Genomic DNA, 14,689 nt, shown 5'->3' with positions numbered 1-14,689 from the left:
CGATGACACAGTTTTTACAAAATTGTCTGTACTAACAAGATTAGCTAAAGGTAAAACATGTACACATTGTAATTTTGAAAAAAGCTCTTTGACTCTGAAACACCAGTTTTTGACTCCATTGTTTGCTAGAGATTTAGACCAAGAAAAGATTTTACTTGGGTAGCGGTCACTATTGAGTTTACTTAAGTTACTCCATAATCTAACAACCGATTGAATTTGGTGATAGAATGGTGGGTCCCAACCCATCTCCCCTAACACTGCATTGTTAGGTGTATATTTCCCCACTCCTAAGTAAAAACGGCATGTTCTGAAAAAGACACTATTTATAACAGAATATTCATCCACACCCCAGATACCACTTGCATATTGTAGTATGGGTAAAATCATGGCATCATAAAGTTTTTTATATGTCTTGAATAAAGAGCCTCCAATCAATTTGAATTTACTTATAACAACACCCAATGCTCTGGATGCAGACTGAGCTAGCATTCTGGTACCCTTCTGAAAGCTAAGGAATTCATCAAACCACAGCCCAAGGTATTTGTAGGAGTCCACAATATCAAGCTTTTCTCCATTACAATTGAATAGTGCTGAGGTTTTAGCTTGGGACTTCTGTCTAAAATGTACAATTTGGGTTTTTGAGGCCTTAAATTCAATCCTCCACTTGCGAGCCCAAGCGCCAATATTGTCTAACATACGTTGAAGGTCATTTTCATTTTCAGCAAGTACCACAATATCATCTGCATACATAAGCATGTCAATATTTGTATCTAGTACTTGAATCCCCCCATTACATAGCATGACATTGTCAACTAAATCATTAATGAAAATGTTAAAAAGAACGGGAGACAAAAGGCAACCCTGTTTGACCCCTGACTCTACTTTAAAAAAACTAGTATGATTACCATTAACATTCACAGTACACGTAGTGTCCCGGTAAAGAGCCTGTATACAATTGTAAAGCTTACCATGAACACCAATTAATCTCAACTTGTACCATAGCAAAGATCTATTAACTCGATCAAAAGCTTTTTTTGCATCTATAAAACAAACAAAAGTGTCTTTTTTACAAAGCTTTCTGTTTTCAATCATAGAGTAAAGACTGTACAGGTGGTCGAGACAACTCCTTTTCTTACGGAATCCATTCTGTTCTTCCTTAATAATACATTCTTTTTCAAGGAAATGAGTTAGTCTTTCTCTTATGATATCACAATAAATCTTACATATCACCGATATCAGAGTTATACCTCTATAGCTTAATGGTTCACGTTCATCCATTCCAGGTTTTAAAATTGGATGGATTATGCCTTTTTGCCAAGCTGTAGGGGAAATACCACGTTCAAAACAAAAGGAGAGGAGGGCATGAAGGAATTGTATTGAAGCATTGTTTTTTACCATCTCCGAAACGATACCATCTATTCCGGCAGCTTTGTTTAATTTTGCCCTCTTTACAGCTGCAGTCACCTCTGTTAATTCAATAGGAAGGTTTAAATCATTTCCTCTAGTATCAGATTCTTGAACATTACACTCTAGGATTTTCAACTGTGTGTTAACATGTGATAAGAACCCATCATCGAAACCACTGCCATTATCTTTAAACAGAGAATGGAAATCATTTTCCCATTTACTCATAACATTATCATAGTCTTCACTTATTTCTCCATCATCATTTATTATTTCCATTGGTATATTTTGGTACTTCTTTTCTTCATCTGACCCTATTCGACCAATCTCTTTCCAAAATGAACAAGAGTCTTTATTTACCATTGCATCAAGAGCATTGATTTTTTTATACTGGTAAGCTCTCTTAGCTTTTCTGACCGCTTTATCAAAAATCTTATGTGCATTTTTGTAATCAATAAACATCACTTTTTTACCCTCAGTATTCTTGCACTTCAACCATTCCTTTTGTTTACATTTAACACAATTCCATAACGATTGCAGATTATCATTCCACCAGACCTTAGGTGAATGGGGAAGACCTTTTTGGGGTCTACTAGTTTTCCTTTCCCTACAACATTTATGAACACATTTTTGGATTACTTTTTCAAAGCCATAATACACATCGTCCAAATGTTCCTGCGATGATAGACCACAGTTAAGTTTACTTATAAGCTCACTTACTGCATTTTTACTTTCTTCATCGGACATAAAGGAATCATTAATATCATTCAGTTGGTATCGCTTGGATAAATTTTGAAAACTGGGTTTAGAGTGCATCTGGTTATCACTATTTCTACACACTGTTTTTCTGTAAAAATGCCAACATAGTATTGAGTGATCTGGCACTGAACCCACCACTGGGATTGAGTGTTTGTCTAGTAGATCAGCAACTAACAAAACATCAAAATTGGAATACAAATTTATGTCATGGTAAGGTACAATGCAATAGTCCACAACTGATTTTCCTTTGTAGGACACACAGGTAAAATTATCATTTGTATATCGACCATTCAGACAGCAAAAATTTGAGGTTACACAAAAATCTGCAAACAGTCTACCTTGAGAATTTACTTCAAAGTCTATAGTCTTTCTCTGTCTCATTGGGTCTATGCCTTCAATAAAGTCTTGTAAACCTCCGGTTCTGGCATTAAAGTCACCACATATCTGGATTTTACCCAGATCTTTATACTTGTACAATCCTGAAAACAACTTATCAAAAAACTCTTCTGCATGTCCACCTCTGCTCGAGTTCTCTGGGGGTAGGTAACATATGCAAATATAAAATGAATCGTTTTGCCGCTTATCTCTCAGTTGAAGCCACATAATTCCATCATATGATTTTTCCACACACTTTAGTGAAAATGAGCGAAGAATGCGACGGTGGACCAGAAATCCAACCCCACCGGATCCTTTCCTAGCATTTTTATGCAGATGTAGTCGGTCATGACCCAACCACACATAATTGGGAACTGAAATTGATTGACTTTTAGTAAGGTGAGTTTCTACTAGGCAAATAATATCAAAATCACATTTCACAAGGATGCTTTTCCTTATTGAACATGTATCCGACCAACCGCCAACATTCCAACAGGCGACACCAAGCTGGGAATAGCCATCGTTATCCTACAAATTCTCCTTACTACTACTAGCTGATGCGTCCGCGATGGGATCATTAGGGGGTTTGAACTCCACTCCATCGATGAAGAGTTTGCCATTTCTGAACAGAGTTTTCTTGCCTGAGTTGTATGCTTCAGATGCGACGTTTTTCAGTTGCTGTTTTACCTTACGGTCTGCAAGTGTCTCATCCTGCTTAATGTAGAAAGGTACCTTTGCTGCTTGCAGCTTGCGTTTGGCTCGAATGATCCTATCCCTGTCTTCCACAGAGCCGACCTTGAAGATGATGGGTCTTGTTGAACCATCCTTCTTCTTTCCAAGTCTGTGGGCTATCTCCACTTTCGTGTCGATGTCGAGGTGGTCCTTCAAAACACTATTCACTATTCCTGAGGGGATTTCGTCTTTTTTCTCTGGGCCATAATTACAGAGGATCAGATTGCACTTCCGAGAGTGTCTCTCCAGCTTATTGTTGACGTCTTGGAGGTGCTTTATGTCAGCCTCACATGAAGACATTCGCTTTGTGAGGGGCGTCACTTTTCTCTCAACCACACTTGTTCTAGCGGCTTGAAACTCAATAGAGTTTTCCAGCTCTACTTGCTTGGTTTTCAGTTCTTTAATACTTGCTCTCATCGAGTCCTGGCCAGATAGAATAGACTTTAGTGACTGACGAACAAATGATTCAAAGTCAGATTCTTCAACAACACTCACTGACCGAGTCTTTGTCTTGTCCTTATTGCTAGCGGACCCAGCACCCCCACCCGGTCGATCACGCAACTCCATTGACATGATTGTTGTTACTGTAACGAGCTATGTGTTGACTTACGGGGCCGGGGGTGACTAGGCATTGAACGTTGACTAGAATTAGAATGACAATAGAATTGTACTTTGATGGAATGTCTTGGGAGTCAATGCTGTTACCGGTGACCAGAACAGTGAAGAAGCAACACAAAATGTCATATGTGGGGCTAAATGTAAAAACGGTCAATTATTACACAAACTTGCCTTTCTGCTTAGATCCAAACTACTCCACAATATAAGTTTACAAGTATTCCATATACATCCTGATGATGGCTGGCTAGAATATGATGGTAAAACAAGGTCTAAAAACCGCTAAAAAATCACTATTCCAGCATAAAATCCTGACTCGCTTAAAATCCTGACTCGTACGTACGGTAGTGTTGGTATAGAAAATGTTGGTATGCTAAAATATCATTGTTGTGTCGTGTTATACTAGCTTATTGCACAAAAACTCTGGAGAAAAGGAAAATTTGAAGAGGAAAGTTTAAAAGAAGTCTACCTGCTTCGCGGCCGTAATAGTGCGACAGGACCCCCCCCCCCCCCCCGGCCCCCCCACTCAGTGTTATTTAGGGTACGCATATGCGTGTTCCAACCGACCCCCCCCCCCCCCCCCCCCCCCCCTTTTCAGCAAAAGTCCGGTGTGTAAAGTCAATACGGCTCGACCTTTTTCTTTTGTATACGAGCCTTTTTCAGCATCCCCCCTTTTCAGCAAAAGTCCGGTGTGTAAAGTCAATACGGCTCGACCTTTTTCTTTTGTTACGAAAAGGACATTTTGGCAACACGCATGCGGTCATTTTGAAACCTGAGTGGGGGGGCCGGGAGGACCCCGAAGGAGTGCCCGTAGCCGAAGCTCTTGTACTGTAGTAGGTTCTTCTCCCGGTACATTTCGTTCAACTCGAGCGTGACGTCGCAGCATATGGTCGTAGAATACATCAACTCTATACTACAGTACTATCACATTAACGTTCCTTATTCAGAGTTAATATGAATTTCATTCTTTTGTGAAACGACTGTAGACGTTGTATTACTTTGAGATACACCTCTCATTATTCGTGTTCAATTAAACTATATTTTGTGTTAATCCTTTTTTATCTTAAGTTCACTGAATTCAATGCATTAAAATGAAATTAAAGATATATGAATTATGTTTGAAATACCAGAATACTATCTATATGTGTGTTTGCTCCATCGCTAAAAGGATTTGCCATTATTAATTTTTTTTTTAAATCTTAAGTTCACTGAATTCAATGCATTAAAATGAAATTAAAGATATATGAATTATGTTTGAAATACTAGAATACTATCTATAATTGTTTGCTCCATCGCTAAAAGGATTTGCCATTATTCAATTTTTTTGTGGAAGAATTTAGTACCAGTATTTCAAGGAAAAATTGGTGAATTTAGAAAAAGAAGTATCTTTTTACAGTGGAAGAAATTACGGGATTATTAGTCTGGGTGCCCTTATATACACCTCATGACGCTCAAACTGTGCTCCTCGGTGCGATATTTCATGCCTTATGAGTCAGTCCGGGCAGACATGGTTCGGTGATCTTGTGCAAGAGCAAAGGCGATGTTACTTTAAAGAAAAACATAAATTTAATATTCCAATATAATAATCATCACACTTTAAATGGAGCAGAAATTAAAATGTTGTATATACACATGCAGGAGTAAGATTTCGTTAAGTCAGGAATACGTCATTTCGTTTCATACATCAAATTAAATCTCTCTATTTCTCATGATATACTGATGCAATATAATTATAGTTAGTGTGTCTGTCTATCTAACTAAATACATTTCATTTGGATTTTCTTCCGTGATGACTGAATCTAACGTTAACTCTATGTCAGAGATCTTGGAGTTGTAACATTTAGCGTAGAACTTTATTTATGAGTATGTTTTTGCCACAATATAGGTGTTACAACTTCAGATATCAATTCGAGACGCTCGTTTGTATCAAGAAGGTATAAATGTCTTAATCTGGATAAACTTAGTTAAAGATACTCAGTTCTTAAATATCATGCCATCTGCAGCACGAATAAGGCGTTTAGTTCCTAGCTTACTGTGGCCTCTGTGCTTGTCGATCTGACGATTTTCAACCAGTATTCCAGTATAATTATGAAATTATCTAAATTGAATGTTAAAAATGGAAATTATTATCACGTACAGAAGGGTTGTATTTCTTAATGTAAATATCACATTCGTGCGTCAGATGAGGCTCTAGTTACTAGCCTCCGATGCTCATTTGCCCGGAGAGAGAGAGGGAGAGAGGGACAGAGGGAGAGAGTGTGTTGTGGAGGCAGATGAAATAAGATCTATTTATGATGTCTGTCAGCTACTTGTGTTACATAGCGCGGTGGTTATGAATTGAAACATGATCCGTTTATTTCTCTCTCAAAAAAGACGTTATGACAGGCAGGATGATGAGGACATCCTTGTCCCCTCCTTTTTCCAGAACTGGAGCAGAGAGGGCCGTTATTACCCCCCCCCCCCCCCCGCCCCCACTCACCCCCGCCGGGACAGTATCTCTTACACCTCCTGCCACCGATTATCTCCCCTCTTTCTCCCCCTCTCCCTCTCTTCATCTCTCTCTCTCTCTGTGTGTGTGTGTGTGTGTTTGTCTTTTTTTCTCCCTCTCATCCCTTTTCACCAGGTGCTTCTTTTTGTAAATGTTAGTTTCCCCCCCCCCCCCCACTCTTCTCCAGCTCTCCCACTTTCTGTTCCTCTTCCCCTTCCCCTCTCTCTGCTCATAATCACTTCATGTCTCATCCATTAAACCTTAATTTTGTTCCTCTGATCTACCACATCTCTCTATCTCTCTTGTATCCATTTCCAACCCCAACACACACATACACAAACACACACACACACACACACACACACACACACCAGGGCACTATCTCTTACATTTGTATTTGCAATAGAAAGATTTGTGTTGATTTATTCTTTCTCTCTCTCTCTTTCTTTGAATTTATCATGTACTTACTGTCCTTCTTTCCCCCTCTCTATTTTACTAGTATAGAAACAATGAATTTAAAAGTGTCACATAATTTCACAATTCTCCCCTCACTAATGTGATTCATAGTATAAAATTTGCTAGGATGAGTATAACATCACCGTAATCTAATGTCCTGTATATAAACACGTTGTGGTTAGGTAATAAATTGTATTTTTCCATATTGAAAAAAAGATTATTGAAATACAAAATCTTCTGAATTAAATGTTGAAACTCAGTCTACCTCCTCTTTTTATTACGTCAATGCAAAGACTAAAAAAAAGTAAAGGCCTGCGCTTTCGAAAATTTCTCAAATAGTCGAATTTCCCCAAAGTATCCTTTTTGCAAAATATTTTTCTTTTTAAGTTTCTGAACAATAAAGGAAATGATGCGACCTGTCTAGCTCCCTTCCCCATTTGCCGTTTCAGACTCTTCTTTCCTCAATATTCGTAAATAATACTTTCAGTTTCAGTTTCAGTTTATTTTCATATTTCACATCTTGTAAAATACATCATTACATTTGGCATGTTACATTTTTGTAATCATTTTTGGATGCATTTATACAAACAAAAAGAATAATACATTAAGACTAAGTTAAATAAAGGAAGAAATATGATAGAGCCTAAAGAGAAAGAAAGGCTTGTAGGTCATAGGCTTCGGAAGTTATAAGAATGATATAGTCTTGTGTTAAATAACGTAATTGAGTTAAATTGAAACTTATTATGAAGAAAAAAATAAACAATGTTCATATACTTAGCAATACACTTGACTTTGAATGCGCTATAAAAGTATACGTAATATGGCATTGACATATCCGTACATTTTAATAGATGACGCACAAGGCTATTCTAAATATTTTAAAATTAAATTATAATTCTGGTTATTCGACTGCAGTGTGAGAATAAAATATGCTGAAGCGATTGGAAAGTTATATCATCTAAAACTAAAGTATTTGTAGATACAGTGAGGTTTCGGAATCGTCAAAAGGAAGAGACACGTACAGTTTACAAAGAACCACAAATAATGGGAAATAATTTAACTCTTACGAGGTACTTGTCAGCTTTAGAGTATTTTGATTTGATTTGATTTGATTTATTGGAAAAAAGGTTATCTTTTCAGGGAATATTTTCTCTTTTGAATATTCTTCTAAACTAACTAGAGAAAAAGAAAAACTAACATATGATTTTTTTTCCCCTTTCCAAAAGCCAGCATTCTCTTTAAGCTTCATGAGGTTTGTCATCATGTCTAAAACACTCGCTTTATTACATCTTTCTACAGATTTCAGCTGATTCTGCCCTCATTATATGAAGCGAAAGCGATTTATTTGAAAATTACAGCTAGGTGAGGCACAAACACAATTATATAACTGTATCTATCTGTAGGACGCATTCGGTCCAATGCAGAATGACCATCACAACGGTTGTTAGATAACCGGGTCGCAGATGCACAATGATCTTTTTTTGCCCATCATATTTGTCGTCGCGAGCATCTTTCACGTATCCATTATGATTGTGTATTGCCTCAGAGAAATTGAATTAATGGCTTTCAAACAATAATGCACCTTAATTAGACCTTGTGGCGGAAACTTGCAAAGAAATTGAGGCAAACTAGAATCGCTGAAACAGACTTTGTACTCAAACCTGATACATAGTAGCCTATGTGGATGCAGATTAACACGTGAATGTATTTTACTTTATGCCTATCGAAAGGATAAAATTCAGGGGCGAATTTGAAAGGAGAGGGGGGGGGAGTTTTCCCCTGACAGATTTTCAAACCAGAACGAATCACGAGTGATTTTTTTGTTTAGGTGAGGGATTTATTGCAAGGTTGAAAATCATGACATTCATTAAAATTTGCTTGAAAGGAACGTTTGCAATTGGACCCAAATACATGTAACATATAGGATCCCCCACTCCATGACATGATCAGATATACCACTTTGTAATTTTTTTTTGTTCATCTCTATTAATTACGGGATATTTGTCCTAGTACTTTCATATCTAAGTACGAAAGCGGAAATTGGAGATTGATTGACATAGGTTCATTGTTTTTGCACGACATTGGCGATCGAGATAAAATGAAAATATATAAAAAACGAGAAAAGAGAGAAAAGGAAAGGGGATAGGACGAAAACAAAAGATGCCTGAACCATTTTTCCTACCCTTTCGTCATCAGTATTTGTTTTGTTCAAGTAAGATTCCCCCATCTTCCCAGTAGCCCCCTCAATGGCTGAACCAACGCTACGCCACTGTTACTAACTCTCATCATCTTTACTATAACATTTTGGACCATTTATAAATTGATTATTCATCGAAATATGACTGGGATTGACAAGAGAAAAGTTGCTTCTAAACAAATTTTCACAGAGAAATAATAAAAAGATTGGAAAGTAAGTCAAACATAGATATGACCAGAAAGCTTTTACCAAAAGAACTGTTTTTGTTTCATCTTCCTTTTATGATCGTGTTATACTTTAAATAATTAAGTATATTGTGAAATTGTAAAGCGCATTGAAATGTCAACAGACGTGAAATGCGCTATAAAAGAACAAATTATTATTATTATTATTATTATTATTATTATTAGATGTTATTTAAAAAAGAAAAAAAGGAGAGGGAAACAAAACTATCAGTATAATTTTTATGTTAATGATGATTCAATTGCTTTGCAAAACAAAACTTAACTTCAATTCTTTGTTTTGCCTATAATAATACTTTTGTGATTATGTAAATTTGATTTGTAGTATTGTATCTTTGAATGTAACCATGTATACTTAATAAATCCTTTGATGAGGCAAAGAAAAAAGGAAAATTATCTTATCATCTTAACCAATCAGTCCAATGGTTGGATCCCTGTATTGGGTATGCTGCCCCACTCTGCTTTTTTTTTCAGTCAATATCACATTTTTTTTGCTCTCTTTTTTCATAATGATCACGATCGCAAAGACTTTCGAAAAATAATCACAAGACAATTTCAGTAACATTTTCAATCGTATTGACGTATTATTTAATTAGAACGTGGTTTCCATAGGACATTTAGATTGCATTCGAACTGGTTTCTCGACAATCTGTAAGATCCCATTCAACATGCTTCGTCAAGCAACTTTCTGGCAAAAGGATCCCCGACCCCTTAATCAATTTTTTGGATAACAGGATACTATACACATACGTTTCTTATTTAGTATCATAACAGCATACCCTTTACCATATAATATATATCGATTCTTCTTTTTTCTCTTTTAAACTGATCAAAACACGCCCACGAAAACCCAACATTAACGAATTCCTTTCAAAATTGTTTTCAAAGTAAAATATCAGATTTTCAAAGAATGAGGATATGTTGTCTATATTTACACGACTATGTAGGAAGCAATAATCTTGATAGGCATGAAGATTACTTTAATTTCCGGTCTCTTTTAATGAAAAATGAAGGTTAATCTGAAAGCGATTTCTCTTTTTTTTCCTTTTCTTTGAAGTCATTTTACAATCTGGTTGATAAACATATTACAGGGGATATGACTCTTGATTGCACGATGAATAATATATACAATAAAAACCCTGAGCGTAATCTGTTTTCCAAAGTACCTTAGGGGAAAAGTTCTGTAGATATAAATAGCAGTCAGAAGACTGATTAACACGACCCTGCTCCGTACGTCTGCTTATTTGTACCAGGTTTATTTACATAATACTAATGAATTTATTAATACAAGATTTAGTAAAATTAATTAAAACTTCATGTTATTGTCTCGATTTTCTCCCTTTTCTTGACACTTGTCTATTACATTACGTCGTATAAAAATTGTATCAGATTTATTTGTTACATTATGTCCTGAATCTGTTGTTACTTTTAGAAATCGACGATACTCCCACTTTAATACATATACTATAAATGTATTATTAGATTATTTTGCATTACAAACAAAAATCTGAATTTAAAAAGGAGTGAATGAAATGGAAATGTCTTCATCCTCTGACACCATTGAGACAGGCTTGAACTAAAATTATAAATATTTATTTGGTTTGGCACAACCCTTTGCGAAAGTTTTTCAGTGTTTCCATAAAAAAACAGGCCAAACAGAGTTACATATTCATGGCGGTTTGCGAAAGCGTTATAAAGATTACGTGTTTGGTGGAGTTGACCTATAACTAATCGGTGGCTCTCCAGTCGGATTAAAATCAGATCGCATATATTATTAAAAGGAAAAGAAAAGAAAACCCTTTTTTTAAAAAGAATCTAAGCACCAGGTCCTATCCATCAGCAGATTTGTAAAGGAAGCGTCTTTTAGTCTACAACTTGTTCTCATGCGTCATGTTATAGCATATAGAAGAGAGAGAAAATCCTTTCTGTAGTCCCACATATGCGTAGTCATGGAGGGTAAAGACCAGTGTTTTATTGCTCCTCCGTCTTATTCTTATGCATGATTAAAGCTCAAAACCCATGCGAATAGACATGATTGATTGCAGGCGTGGATTTAATGAGATTCATTAAACCATCAGTTCAGATGGCTAACTCATTTCCCCTTTTCCGTGCTTTAACATCCTTCCCGAGCGATTCGTGTGAACACGCTCAGTGTGTAATACAACATTACATTTGATGTCATCTGCCAGAAAGCCAGAAGGGTGTTAGCTCTCTGTATAGACATGTTAACTGCCTTTTGAATCTCAACAGACCATATGTGAACCTCTTCTAAACATCGATTACTCTGTATAATCATGGTATACATGTTACATGTTGTGTCCTCATGTGATGTAAGGAAGATCAATACATTAGTTACACCTTGCTATTTTACATCAGGGCAAACAGTATTATGTGACTGTATGTTTCTCTGGTAACTCATTTTAACATGAATGGTATAAATCGCGTATATACAACTGCATGTTTTAAACCTGATATTATCTCAACACAATGTAATCTTACCCTCTCTCTCTCTCTCTCTCTCTCTCTTACACGCAAATGCACACACACATGAGCGCACACACACACCCACATACCCATCCTCTTCCTTTCTCTCTCTCTCATTCTCTCTTCCTCTCCCCTTCGTTCTCTCACTCTCTCTCTCTCATTCTCTCCCCTCTTTCTTTCTCTCCCATTCTCTTTTTCTCTCCCCTTCTTTCTTAAAGTAATCATGTTCTAACGTCGTAATATATTCTTGTCTAAACTCACTGTAGGTATAGTAATGTTTATAATCCGTAGAGACGAGAATTATGTGACAACGTCTCGCAACCATTCTACAGATTACCGTCACGTTATGGATTTGCATTGGCAGTGTAGGAATTAACCTAGTTAACTGGTTGATCTCAAATAGAGCATTAATATTCGAAGCATAAAGTTATAGCTGTCACCGCCTCATCAGGAGACGTGGTATAGTGGACCAATCACTTGACTCTCAATCCTAGTGTTGAGGGTTCGAATCTCAGCCCCGCACTTACGTCCCTTGGCAAGATATGAGTCCACATTTTCCACTCTAATCCCTTTTATGTCGTCTTTATCTTGACAAAATATAGACTATCCTTCTGTTCATATTCCTCGTCTACTTCATAAAGCTATTTCAAAAACATTTTTATTTTCAACGTACAATATCTTAGGCCCATAATTCATTTTTTGTCACCATTTCACAAAGGCTAAGTTCACAGCCATTTACTTGATGATTATTGTCTGAAAAGATGCATGATTTTTGAAGGCCCATTCTAATCAGGTAATCACTTGAAAGACAATGAATGAATCTGTAAGAAAATCTTTAAAAAACATATTGAAAATTAATGAAGAATATATATGATATAATTTCACGAAGAGGTAAAAGATGAATATCGATTTAGATTTTCATTATTTGTACATTCAAATGTGATAATGCATAATTTATTTTTCAAATCTTTTTATTAATTAATTTATTTGTTTAATAATATTGTTTTGTCAGATAATCAATTGGTCTACAATGTGTTCATGAAAAAACAATCTGCAATAAGTAAATGAAGCTACCGACTTTATGCCCCCGTTTCTAGATCGGTCTTATAAATCACTTCTCTTCTCTCGCTTTTTTCCCGTCTCTCTCTTTCTCGTTCTGTCATCCAATTACTGTTTACATCTTATCCAGTCTTTCGCGGGCTCTCTCTCTCCCCCCCCCCCTCTCTCTCTCTCTCTCTCTTCCTTTTCCCTTCCCTCTCACTATCTCCATTTTGTTATGTATCCCTTTTTCTGTTCTTCTCTCTCTCGCCCTGTATATCTCATTTTCGTTGTTTCTTTTTTCTCTTAAAAAAATATATAGAAGGACTATAACAATAGGATTATCATTTGCCCGGTCTTTTCCAAGAAACCGGGAAATGGATATTGTATTTCTTCTAAAACTAGAAGAAAGGAGTTATCCTACAACCAAAAACAAATTTTCTAATTATGATAGATTTTTTACTTCCATGAAAACAATAAAAAATGTCAAAGTAAAATATTGGATTGTTTTTCTTCCCTTTTCACAATACACACTGTACAAGAAAAATATAGAAAAGGGGGGAATGGAAGGTCAGCAATAAGAAAGAGCATCGACTAATGAACGATTTAATGAGGCTTTTGATGACTTGTCTAGACTACTTGCAATTTTCCTTGAAAATTGTGAAGGCCATATTGGAGATGCATAAACCACATGTATCTTTCTCTTTTCGAATAAGGAAAAAACATAGCCATTTGGGAAAGCAGTCATAAAAATGAAGCATTGTATTCGGTATACATTAGGATATAGTGGTCCATTATTGCCAAAGCACGTCACAAAATGACTATTTTATTTTAGGAATATGTTCGGATTCTTTATTTCTATTTCTGTTGATAAAGATAAAAAATCATGCGAATTGGATGCTTCAAAAACGTTTCATTCGACATTTTCGTTTAGAAAGATATTAGATAAATCTTTATTCTTCGATTTAAATAAGATCTTTTGAGAGTCAGAAAAACACTTCAATATAATTTTTTACATTTTCATAGAGTAAATTCCCTTCTTGTCCTGTATCAAACTATTTTACCCTTTAGGTACTGTTTCCTGTAGATCAAGTGTTTATTTGTATTATTCACAAGTGATATTCGCTTACCAATGTTTACCTTATACACGATAGATCCAGGTGTTTGTTTGTTTGTTTTTATATGCATTTGTTTACAAGATTTTGTAGCTCGAAGCCGAGATGGTTTTAGGTGATGATCTCCGTCAGATGTGAACGTCGTGTACCTGGAAGTAGTTCAGGATACTTGGTCATATGCTTTTCTTCAGAAAAATAGATGTTATACAAAAGAGGTTTCGAAAAAATGAAGGAACACGTTTTCAAAATAAATTTGAAATATTAACATGGCATCAGTACTCTCAAGTCTCTTTGGAAATTACGGAGAGAGGAGCAAAATGTGTCTCGGATTCTTTCTTCTCCTCTTTTTCTTTTTATCTTTTTATTTGCATAGCAGCTTCTACAAATAATCTTAGACCGACATGGGCGCCATAAAGCATGATAAATGCTCTGTATTATCATCACCATGTTTAACAGTGTTTCACACTCCCTTTAAATAGCACCTTAAGCATGTATTTCCCAGGGCCTTCAGCTTTCCTTGTAATGGAAACCGCGCGAATAACATTATCATCGCAATATACCTGGGCGTTTCCTGCAATGGATAATAAATGAAGTACAGTGAGCCGTATACAGGCATATTGTTAAATACAACGGAGAACTCTGTTTTTATTCAAACCTTTAAATTATTCATACGGTATCCGACAGGCTCACATAGAGGATTTCCTAGTATAATCGCATCCTTCCGACAAACTTGGAAACGATAAAATGATTTCCGCTAGCGAATAAAATATGAACAGTGAGATCG

The sequence above is a fragment of the Strongylocentrotus purpuratus genome, unplaced genomic scaffold (assembly GCF_000002235.5).
Source record: "Strongylocentrotus purpuratus isolate Spur 01 unplaced genomic scaffold, Spur_5.0 spur5_scaffold_1, whole genome shotgun sequence".
NCBI lineage: Eukaryota > Metazoa > Echinodermata > Echinoidea > Camarodonta > Strongylocentrotidae > Strongylocentrotus > Strongylocentrotus purpuratus.
This window is presented reverse-complemented; position numbering follows the sequence as displayed.